At 39.7% G+C, this 12,088-nt stretch overlaps 1 protein-coding gene across 3 annotated transcripts in view; it reads right to left on the bottom strand.

Moving 5' to 3' along the window:
- Nucleotides 1–12,088, bottom strand: part of NFAT5 (nuclear factor of activated T cells 5) — a 241,361-nt gene that overhangs the window by 181,973 nt on the left and 47,300 nt on the right. For all 3 annotated transcript variants that reach the window (XM_056811368.1, XM_056811370.1, XM_056811375.1), the window contains exon 2: nt 7,731–7,831. The gene's annotated coding sequence lies outside the window, so the exon portion shown is untranslated. The remainder of the gene's footprint in view (nt 1–7,730; nt 7,832–12,088) is intronic.

Genomic DNA, 12,088 nt, shown 5'->3' with positions numbered 1-12,088 from the left:
GGCAGGGTAGCTCAGATGAAAGAAGCAATGGCCTTTAGAGGGAGGACAGAGAAATCCTCTGCCTCCAAAAGAGTCAACAAGTGTGTATCAAAAATGGCCCTAGGGAAAGAGTCTGATATTAGTCATTTACAAGTTAGTATCAGTTTCAATCCATTTGTCACTGAGTGTAGAAATGAATTTTGAGAACCAGACAGCAGGTATGGAAAGTAGGGGTTTTTTAAGGGAGGAGAAAGGATGACTTTTGACACCTCCACTTAAACACTCCCACTCCTATTCATCTCTCAGTGTTACCTAGGTCCAGGCCAGTCCTCTTTTACACCCACAAGTACACTTCTATGATGGTCTTTGAAACAGAAAGTTGTCTGAAGTCTCATCTTCAACACAGATAGAATTGAGAAGTACCATATCCCTGTCTCTTAAATATCTTCCCCACTCAACTGCAGGTGTCTGAAATTCCACCATTAGAGAATCACTTCTTTGGTTTTAAGCATTGGGGATCTCTCCTTTGGGGCCCTATTTTAAAAGGCAAAAAAATCCTGGGAGGAGTAACCCATAAAATCTCAACCACCTCAGGGTAAAAGAGTTTATCAGATCTTTTTCAGAGTCACTGAGAAGGCTGGGATGGTGGTGGGGGAAGGGGGAAAAAGGATAAAATTCACCAACTCAGCAAGTTTGGAAACTCCACCTTCCTCACACACCATATTGCCAAATTCAAACTTTTTTTGGATAAACAACAACATAGTGAAAGGCAAACTGTCATTAAGAGGGCAGGCTCAGCTGCTTCAAAGAATAGAAGGTTTGGGAAGTCGTTCTGTAAAGGGAACAAATCCCAAGGTTTCATGTGTACTGGGTGGGTATGGAATGTGCTTTTAAAAGTTTATAGTTCACTAAATATTCATCTACTCATCAGAGAAAGAGCTTATGAGGGGGCGGGCCAGTCTCCTCCTTCCACTGCAATCCACCCTGCAGAATCATCGAGGCCTAGATAGTTGTACGCAGAGGTGGAATATTATTTGTAACCCTAATTGCTTTTATCATCTTCTGTATTGCACATACACCACTTGGTAGCTGGGCCTGCTTCTTGTTTTCAAGTCTCTGAGCCCTCCTGGCCCTCTTCAGCCAAACTCTGGTTTGGGAGGCCAGACAGTTTCTGTGTTTGATGGTACCGTGTTTCCCATCCCTGGACCAAGCCAGGATCTGGAATCGTTTAAATAGACACAAACACACTGGGTTGCTATTTGTCGGCATATTGTTGTGGGAGTTTCCTAGCCTGGGTTCTGTGAGAGTCCAGGAAGAATCTCATTCATGGTGAGGTCTATAAGATTAGGGGTCCAAAAGTGAGTAAGGAGACGGAAAGAAAAATTAATTTATAAACGCAATAAGTACATGGGCTAGAAGCAGCATTGGCATTTTTAGAATGTACATAGGTCTGTTGTTTGGGGTTGGGGGTTTTTTTTATTGTTTTTTAGGTTGGCTTAAAGTATGCAGTCCATCAGCAGCATCCCACAGCAGGATGGAAATAGAGGAATCATGCAAAACTTGTGGGTCGCAGGAGTTGCTCTCTAGGCTTATTTTTACCTGGGGCAAATATACTTGATTAGACTCCAATGTGGAGACCGTCCGAATGTGGATACAGTTCACAGAGAAGGGAAGTCCAACCTTCACCACAATAGGGACCCATTTGACTGGAGCCCCATTGGCCAAGCCAACAAGTAGCAAAGGTTAGATGCAAGAGACATGAGAAAGAAACATGTTTTCTTGAGGATGAAATCATATCCTTGCCTCTACCAGTGTAGGTGCCCTGGGACAAAAGTCCACTTGCCCCAGGCTAGTTTTGGCTCTCCTGTTTGTATTCAGATATGTCACTGTTGACCTTAATCATTACATGCTACACACTGTGTGCCAAGAAAGACAATCTTTTGATCTGCCAAGAAAGAGGCAGTTTCCCAGTCTTCTCCTAGATTGTCTGATAACTTTGCTCAATATTATCTTCCTTCCTTCCTTCCTTTCTTTCTTTTTCTTTTTTCTTTCTTTCTTCCTTCTTTTTCTTTCTCTCTTTCTTTCTCTCTTTCTTTCTTCCTTCCTTTTTCTTTCTTTTTCTTTTTTCTTCCTTCCTTCTTTCTTTCTTTCTTTCTTTCTTTCTTTCTTTCTTTCTTTCTTTCTTTCTTTCTTTCTTTCTTTCTTTCTTTCTTTCTTTCTTTCTTTCTTTCTTTCTTTCTTTCTTTCTTTCTTTCTTTCTTTCTTTCTTTCTTTCTTTCTTTCTTTCTTTCTTTCTTTCTTTCTTTCTTTCTTTCTTTCTTTCTTTCTTTCCCTTCCATCTTGGACCCAATGCTGTTATTGGCTTCAAGGCAGAAGAGTGGTAAAAGGCTAAGCAATGGAGGTTAAAGGACTTGTCCAGGGTCACCCAGCCAGGAAGTGTCTGGGGGCCAAATTTGAACCCAGGACCTCCCATCTCTGGATTTGGCTCTCAATCCACTGAGTCATCTAGTCGTACCCCTAACAGTATATTTTTGAACATCCCAACTGCTCTTTCTGGTCTCTCTGCTGTTATTGTTTCATAAGAGACTATAGCCAAGAAGAAGACAGCCTAGTATGATGAGAAGGGCACTGGACAAAAAGTGAAAAGAAATATTCAACAGCCAAAAGCAAAGTAGAGACTCAATAACATATAGACATACACATGATAAATCAACTGTCTATGTTTTAGTTTATTATTCTAAGATATCATTTGCCACGATGCTTATTTCTATTGTTACTACCAGGACATCATAGGATCATAGATTTAGAGGTAGAAAGGCCCTTAAAGACCTTTCATTTTACAGAGCAGGAAACTGAGAAAAGAGAAACTGATGGACTCACTCAGGGTCACACAGCTAGTATGGAAGAAGAAATTGGAACCAAAGTGTTCCAGACTCCCAGAGTGGTGCCCTCTCTTCTTCACTTGCCTCACCACCTCAGAATTAAATGAATACAAAAGCTCTCTAATGCCTTTTCTCCTTTCCCATCCATCCTTTATCCTGCTGCCAAGTTTTCATTTATTTATTTAATTTTGGACTGAATTTGGGATTTCATTTCATAGGGAGGTCCCAGTGGGAAACTCTCTCTAGTAATGATCTTAGTACCTTAGTATTAGAGAACTGCATGGAAACTAAGGGGGTTAGCAACTTGCCAGGAGGTATCTGAGGTGGGACATGAAGGCATGTCTTTTACTACCTCTTGCTAATTATACTCCTGGATGACAAATTAATCTTTCTAATGTACCATTTTCTGCATGTTCCGGGAATCTTAAGTCTTAATTATTATTAATAAATTAATTAATTCTTAAGTCCTACTGTGCAAAGCCTGGCTTTCAAGATGCTGCTTGATTGACCCCACACTGCCTTGCTGGGCTAACATCTCACCATTGTGGCAGCCTTCTCTGCTGCTTTCAAGGCAATTTCATCTAAATAGGGCTCAGTTTCTCTCCATCTTGACTCAGACCCTCCCCCTTGCCTAGGATGACTCCTTGCAGTCTTCCATCTTTTACATATCATGGCCAATGCCTATAGATCTCTGCCCTTCTTTCCATCTTTTGCACAGGACCCCAACACTGCACAGATAGAGAGCAATTAGCAGAGACCTCCAGCTCAGCAATGGTGCAGCAAGCGAGGGGATATGGATGCCATATCAGGGAAGGATGGACCCTCAGTACAGATTGTTGATGAATTCTAAGAGTAGTTGATGCCTTATCAGTACCAGAGGGCCACCAGAGGCCAAGAAGAGGTTTCAAAAAGTAATATTTAACTAGCTTTGGGCTTGGGATTCCATTCATAATGCAGAGAATTTGTTTGCTATGAGTTTGGGGAAAATATGAAGTCAAATGGAGCAGCAAGGCAGCACAGAGGGTCTAGAGTCAGGATGACTCATCTTTCTGAGTTCAAATCTGGCCTCAGAGACTTATAGCTATGTGACTCTGGGCAAGTCACTTAACCCTGACTGCCTCAGTTTCCTCATTGGTCAAATGAGCTAGAGAAAGAAATTAATCTTTGCCAAGAAAACTAAAAAATGGGGTCACAGAGTTGAACACAACTGAAAAATGATTGAACACACACTGAACATGAAGTAAAACTCTGATTGAGAAATGACATTCCCTGGGAAGGGCTTAATAAATGCTTTTTGACTGACTAAGGGCTTGATACTGTCTTAAATAAACCTGTTCTATGTTTAATGCCTTTGTTAGCCTAAATGCTTACAGGGAACGCTGGCAATCCTTTGAGAAACAGAAGCTAGATTCGAGAGTTTCCCAGAGGAGTCCCTGAATGGCACAAGCCATAGTCCATCATGCCAAACATCAGGTTTACCTATAGCTACTAATTTTTTTTAGGATCAGTTCAAGAGCAGCCACTTCCCTGGCTACCTAATACTACACCACCATCCTTATACTACAGTCAGGATAGTTCCACTGAAACTCTCTGCTCCTATCTCTGTCCCTCCCTACTCATAGGTGCCATGAAGACAAAATAGCATCAGATGTCTAGCCAGAAGGTCTGGGTTCAAGTCTTGCCTTTAACTTGTCTTTGTGATGGTCATTTAACACCTCTGAAATAGGGTTTTCTCATGTGTAAAATGACTTACGTGAGGAAAGTAGAGTAAAGCATTTCAAAAATTTTACATCCTATTTAACTGTAAGCTATTATTCCCTTCATCTAGAATTCAATTCAGCAATCATTTCTTTTTTAAATTATTCTTTATTTCTTTTTTAATATTCTCTCTCTCTCTCTCTCTCTCTCTCTCTCTCTCTCTCTCTCTCTCTCTCTCTCTCTCTCTCTTTCTCTTTCTCTCTCTCTCTCTCAATTCTTACCTTCCATCTTAGAATCAATAGTGTGTATTAGTTCCAAGACAGAAGAGCGGTAAGGGCTAGGCAATGGGGGTTAAGGGACTTGCCCAGGGTCACACAGCTGGGAAGTGTCTGAGGTCACATTTGAACCCAGGACCTCCCATCTCTAGGTCTGGCTCTCAATCCAATGAGCCAACTAGCTGCCCCAATATTCTTTTCTTTTTAAGTTTTGAGTTCCAAATTTCTTTCTTCCCTCCCTTCCCTTCCCCTACCCATGGAGAAGGTAAACAATATGATATAGCTATCAAGCAATGCCAGTTATACTTGTGAGATTATGCAAAACATATTTCCATAAAAAGGCAAGAAAAATCAAGAACAGAAGAAAAGAGCACTTCAGTTTATGGTAAGAGTTAATCAGTTCTCTCTCTGGAGGTGAATAGCATTTTTTCATCAAAAGTCCTTTGGAATTTGACATTTTTAAAATCTTTTTTTTTCTTTCCTAGTAACAACTCTAAGACAGAAGTTATAAGTGACTGTCCAGAGTCACACAGCTAGGAAGTAGCTGAGGCCTTATTTGAACCCAGATCCAAAAGATAGTCCCTGCCTCCAAGGAGCTTACAGTCCTTTGGAAGAGACAGAATGCAAAAAATAAATACAAAACAAGCTATAGTCCGGGAAAATTGGAGATAATTAAAAGATAAGAAGGACTGTCATTAAGAAGGCTTAGGGAAAGCTTCCAAAAGAAGGTAGGATAAGGGATGGAAGCGCACAGAAAATGGTGTTCTATCCATTGAGCCACCTTGTTGCCCTTCTGCAATCACACGAGATCTTAAACATTTACTCTATCCTAGGCAGGGAGGGTAAACAGAGGGCTGGCTAGGGAGTCGGGGAGACCCAAATGGAAGTTCTCTTCCTGATGCGTACCCGACGTAGGTCCCTGACACGTGTTAGCAAATTTATTCCCTCCTCGATGCTCCTGGAAACCCTCCAATCCTCTGACCAACATTGGTAAAGAAAGTCTCCTTCCTAGAGTCCCCGACACCAATCATATCCCAAGCCTGGGGAGAAAAAAGGGGATTGGGGACAGAAATTAAAATAGTCCCTGGAGCTTCCATTCCTCTGCAGGTTCTGAGACTACCCTTCCTCCTCTGCCGCCTCTCTCCTCTTCCCTGACTCTTCATGATTACTGACTCTTTTCTCCCCCCAGCTTCTTGCAACACTGAGGCTTGGGGCCACTTGGTGTTCTTCTAGGACTGTTTGTCATCTCCTGAGCAAAGCGGGAGGTCACGTCTTGAATTTCTACAACTTGTGTCCTGCCCCACAGCAAGCAATTAATAAATACTCGTTGATTGAGTTATCGGTGGGTCTCCTCCCTTGGCTTCTAGGTGGGAGAACGGAGGAGTGGCTCCGAGATAAACAAGCCCACAAGTTCTGGCTGGTCCTAACAGCCCCGCTTTTAAAGGGACCAGAATAAATCGAGGGTAGGGATAAACAAGCCAGAAGTTGTGTTTGTTCAGTTGAATCCAGGCTACCTTGTGGCCAGCGATCCACAGACCTCCTCACTCCAAAAACACACGCTAACCAGAGCCCCGCTGCTTTTCTCGTGTACAGTGAATGCCCTTTCCTCAGGATTAGAACCCCTTGTCTCTGGCCCAGCTGAAAGACACCTTTCAGCCACGAACTCTGGGTTGTTTTTTTTTTTCTTTTGAATAAACAAACAAAAAAAATAGAAGAGACTAAAATGAATGTGGCCTTGAGTAAATTCCATTCTCTCCTAGGGCATAAGCAAAGGAGACTCATCACAAACCAGGAAACAGCAAAACTTCGCCACAGAATTTCACTGAATGAAGAAAAGTGTCTTTTGAAACACAAAGTTACTCTTTCAACTGAAAAGATCTTCAAAAAAAAAAGAGGAAAAAACAACCCCAAACCTGAGCTTGGCCTCTAGCCTAAAATAAATGGAAGTACCAACGTGAATCATTTCTCTTTGCTCTGGATGCATCAGAAGCCTGACTTCCCAGGCAGTCAGCAGGGAGCCACTCCACACCCAGTATGAGGCCCAAAGCCACACTTGCTATTTATTTATTTCCTCCTCAGCCACCCCCTCAACCCCCACCCCCCAATCCTCTTGCTGTTCTCCTTTTAAGCGATGCCTCAGTGAAAGAGAAGATCAGGATGGAATTCAGCACAGCCCTTTCTTTTCTAGGTGAGGAGTGAGTGCCCATCCCCAGAGTAGAGGAATCCAGTAATGAATATTAAGAAAAGAGAAATAGGACTGGGGGGTTACCCCACTGGAGGATATCATGTCTCCTACAGGCTGTTCCTAGGGAGGCAGGGAAAGGTTCCCTTTTCCCACAGTTGGTGGCTATAGACCGTGAATATTTTAAATGGTTTAGAGTGATCTTAAATGGGCTTTCTCTTTCTCACTCTTGCTGTTCATCTTTCCTAGAAATATATAGAAATGCTGTGGATTTATGTTTGGCAACTTTACTAAAGTTATTAATTCTTTCAACTAGTTTTTTTAGTTGATTCTCTAGGATTCTCGAAGTAGAGCATCATTAGTTTCCTCATTGCCCACTTGAATTCCTTCAGTTTCTTCAAATAACTCCTTATTGGCTAACCTGTCAAAGTTAAACTTCTCCATTGGACTTCCAAGGCTATAATTATTCTCCATCTATCTTTTCATCATCCCACAGCTACCCCCAAATTTGAACCCTTTGCTCTCAGAAGATTGGTCTCTCTCCACTAGATACTTAATAGGCAGACTGGTCCCATCGATCCATGATGTTACTCCTACATCTAAGCATGTAGCCTTCCTCTCTCCCTGCTTAAGATGTTCTGGTTATCCTTTCTTCTCTCTCCAGTGCTTATTCAAATTCTGCTCAAATAGGTGATGTAGAATCAGGAAGAATACCTGGAATCAGGAAGGTTTGAGTTCAAATTCAGTCTTGGACATTTGCTAGTTGTATGATCCTGGGCAAGTCACTTAATTACTTTCTGCTTCGGTTCACATATCTGCAAAATAGTAATAATAATAATAGCACTCATGTAATATAATAACAATAGCATATGATATATGATATAATATGATATATGATATAACATAACATAATTTAACATAATATAATATAACAATATAACATAAATAACAGAATTTAACATAACATAACATAACATAACATAACATAACATAACATAACATAACAACATAACATAATAGAATAGAATAGAATAGAATATATAATGTAATGTAATGTAACATAATGTAACATGACATGACATGACATGATATGATATTATCATATCATATTATATTGTATTGTATTGTATTATTATATTATATTATATTATATTATATTATATTATATTATATTATATTATATTATATTATATTATATTATATTATATTGTATTGTATTACGTTACATTACGTTACGTTACGTTACGTTACGTTACGTTACGTTACGTTACGTTACGTTACGTTACGTTACGTTACGTTACGTTACGTTACGTTACGTTACGTTACGTTACGTTACGTTACGTTACGTTACATTACATTACATTATATTATATTATATTATATTATATTATATTATATTATATTATATTATATTATAAGATAAATAGCACCAGGACTATTGGTAGGGTAAAATGAGTTAATATTTGTCAGGAGCTTCATAAACCATAAAGTTCTATATAAATGCTAGCTATTACCTTTCCATTAAGCTCCCTCTCAAGGCTTACCTCTTCAATAAAGTCTTTCAGGACTCTCAAAAGATAAGAGTAGAAAAAAAGTATTGGACTTAGAGTAAAAGAACACCTAGAGTTGAATCACAGCCTGGGAGCTTACTGGTTATGTTATTGTAGACAAGACTCTCATCCTCCTTGAGTAGCCCCAGTCTCCTTATCTATAAAATGAAGATAATACTGACATTTATATTTTGTACTGCACAGAATTGCTGTGAGGATTGTCATATCATTTCAATCATATCTGACTCTTCGTGATCCCATTTAGGATTTTTTTGGCAAAGATGCTGGAATGATTTGCCATTTCCTTCTCCGGCTTGTTTTAGAAATGAGGATACTGAGGCAAATAGGGTTAAGTGACTTGCCCAGGGTCACCCAGCTAGGAATTGTCCTAGGCAGATTTGAGGTCTTCCTAACTCCAGACCTGGAGCTCTATCTATTGTGCCACCTAGCTGAAATCGTGTAAATTTAAAATGCTTTTAGATCTCCAAACACAACAGAAATATAAGCTATTATTCAACTCCAAGCCAAAGAATCTCTGCCTTCCCTGAATTCCTGTTACTCTCATAATCAATGAGGCACAGCTTAGCCCTTAATTATTCTCTAATTACTTCACATATGTTCATTTGGTCTGCTTCCATTGCTGCAGAATCCAAGGCTAGCCCACTAGATCTATACACATCCTGGCTGCTTCTGGGAGAGCCTAGAACCTTGGGGACCTGAGAGACAGACAGGGACTCCTGGGAAGTTATCGGTTGACCTTCAGGCTGAAGAGTTTAAACAACTCTTTTATGTTGGTCAAGACTTCCTACTTGTGACAGAGAAGCCATCATCAGAAACAGGTCTTGCTGGACTAACTTCATTTCCTTTTCTGTCAGGGTAACTAGACTGGTAGATCAAGGGGTTGCTATTGACATGGAAGCTCAGTGCTGGACGAGACCTCAGAATACATAACCTGAAGTGAAGAGAGTCAACTCTACAAACTATCTGACAAGTGGATGTCCAGCCTTGGCTGAAAGAGCTCCAAGGAAAGGGAACCCACTGGCTCTCAAGGCATTCCTTTCCACTCTTTGATGGCTCTCATTGGAAGCTTTTCCTTGTTTCGTTCCTAAATCAGGCTGAAGTTCTACCCATTGATTCTTGTTCTGTCAAGTGGGAACAAATAGAATCAAAACTGATCCTTCATCCATATAATAACCTTTCAGATATTTGAAGATGGCCATCATAGCCTCCATAAGTGTCCTCTTCTTCAAACTAAAGGTCCTCAATCCCCATGACAAGAGCTTATGTTTTTATAGTACTTTAAGGATAGCAAAGCACTTCACAAATATTATCTCATTTTATTCTCATAACAACTCTGGGAGGTAGGGGCTATAATTATCCCCATTTTATAGATGAGAAAATGTCTCTGCTGAGGCAGAGTGACTTGCCCAGGATTACAAAGTGTTTGAAATTAGATTCGAACTCAGGTCTTCCTGACTCCAGAAACCCTCTTCTCTAAACTGGCTTGTCCTCATTTGCTTACCAATACGATTCTCAAAATGTGGGACCCAGAATTGAGCACAGTACTCCAGAAGTAAGCTGAGCAGGGCAGAATGCAAAAGAACTATCTCCTCCCTAGTCTACGATAATATGCCTTTCTTAATGCAGTAATTGCATTAGCTATTTGGACTGTCATGTCATATTGTTGACTCATCATGTTAAGCTTGTAGAACACTAAAACACCCAGATGTTTTTAGATAAATAATTATCTGCCTATGTTTTCTCTATCTCAGATTTCTTAAGTTGAGTGTTTGAACCTGAGTCTAGAACTTTAGATGTCCCTCTTTCAAATTTCTCCTTGTTAGACTCAACTCAACATTCTAGCCTGTTGGAATAGTGTTGATTCCTGACTATCTCATGAGATGTGTCAGTAATTTCTCCCAAGCTCCTGTTCATCTGATAATGTGATGAGTATGTTCTCTGTGCCCTTTCTGGGAGGGGTAGCAAAGAGGTCCACTCTTTGCTAAAGGGCACAAGCATCTCAATGGCTCTCTGTTGGAGGAGAATTGTGTTGCACATGCCCATTGACACGGGGACATAGCTTGTGCCCAGTTTTATTGGAAGTGGCCCATCTACAAAAGTCAGGAACAAAAATATTGAACAGCATAGGACCAAGCCCTGTGGTGCTCCATTAGAGACCTCCTTGAAAGCCACCATGAAACTGTTAATGACTAGTCAGTCTTTGGGACTGGCCATTAAATCAGTTCTGAATATGCTTCACTGTACTATTTTCTTTCCCATATCTCTTCATCTTGTCCATAAGAAGAACAAGAGAGACATTTAAAAATATTTTGCTAAAATCTAGATCTTAAAATCTAGGTCTTAACTTGGGGTTGGATAGATTCTGAGGAGTATTTTGAGTTTAGATGAGGAAAAAAAATTGCATCTTTTTTCATTAACCTTTAACTGAAATTTAGTATTCCTTTTTAGGGCAGCTAGATAAAGTGAAGGGCCTGGAGTCAGAAAGACTCCTCTTCTTAATTTCAAATTTGCCCTCAAGTTGTGTAACTTTGGGCAAGCCATTTAACCCTGTTTGCCTCCGTTTCTCCATCTGTAAAATGAGCTAGAGAAGAAAATGGAATTCTAGTACTGTCGCCAAGAAAACCTCAATGAGGGTCAAGGAGAGTCAGACATGACTGAACAACAAAGGTATTTTTAGTGATATATGCAAGCAACAAACCATAGTAGAATGATTAGCAGCCCCAGTGATTTTGCCACTGATACAAATTCTAGGTTTTTTTTCATATGATATCATCATTGTAACATCTCAAAATATCATTTATGCTCATCACCATTTGAAAATCACTAGAGTTATTATACTTGCCCCTGAATTCCAAGTGATCAGTCTTCCTGCCCACATGCTCTCATATGATGTTGGACAGCTCAGTGCCTCATAACAGTTCAATTTTTTAATATTGATAATCCAGATATCTATTTGCTTTCTGCTACTCTATCTTCTATTGCTTGTTGATCAATGTATAGAAGGAGATGAGTAATTTTCAATTCTTGTTAAAGTTTTGCAAAAGCATGTAGTTCAAATAATGATTCTTAACTCTCTATAATGCTGTTGTTATTTAATATGTTAATAAAGAAGCATATATAATATCACATATTTTAAAAACGTTTTATGACTATTATAATAATCATAATTGCATTTCAGCTTATGCTTTGAAAAACATAATTTTGCAATGGATTCCATAGGCTTCATCAGACTGCCCAAGGGACCCAAGCCACACAAAAAGATTAAGAATACCTGATCTAAATAAAATATATCTATGCCATTTCCCTGACCCATTTGCCCAGTAATCTCAAAGAAAGGAAGAAAGGAAGGAAGAAAGGAAGAAAGGAAGAAAGGAAGAAAGGAAGAAAGGAAGAAAGGAAGGAAGAAAGAAAGAAAGAAAGAAAGAAAGAAAGAAAGAAAGAAAGAAAGAAAGAAAGAAAGAAAGAAAGAAAGAAAGAAAGAAAGAAAGAAAGAAAGAAAGA

This window comes from Monodelphis domestica, chromosome 1, assembly GCF_027887165.1.
Source record: "Monodelphis domestica isolate mMonDom1 chromosome 1, mMonDom1.pri, whole genome shotgun sequence".
NCBI classification, from domain to species: Eukaryota; Metazoa; Chordata; class Mammalia; order Didelphimorphia; family Didelphidae; genus Monodelphis; species Monodelphis domestica.
This window is presented reverse-complemented; position numbering and strand designations above follow the sequence as displayed.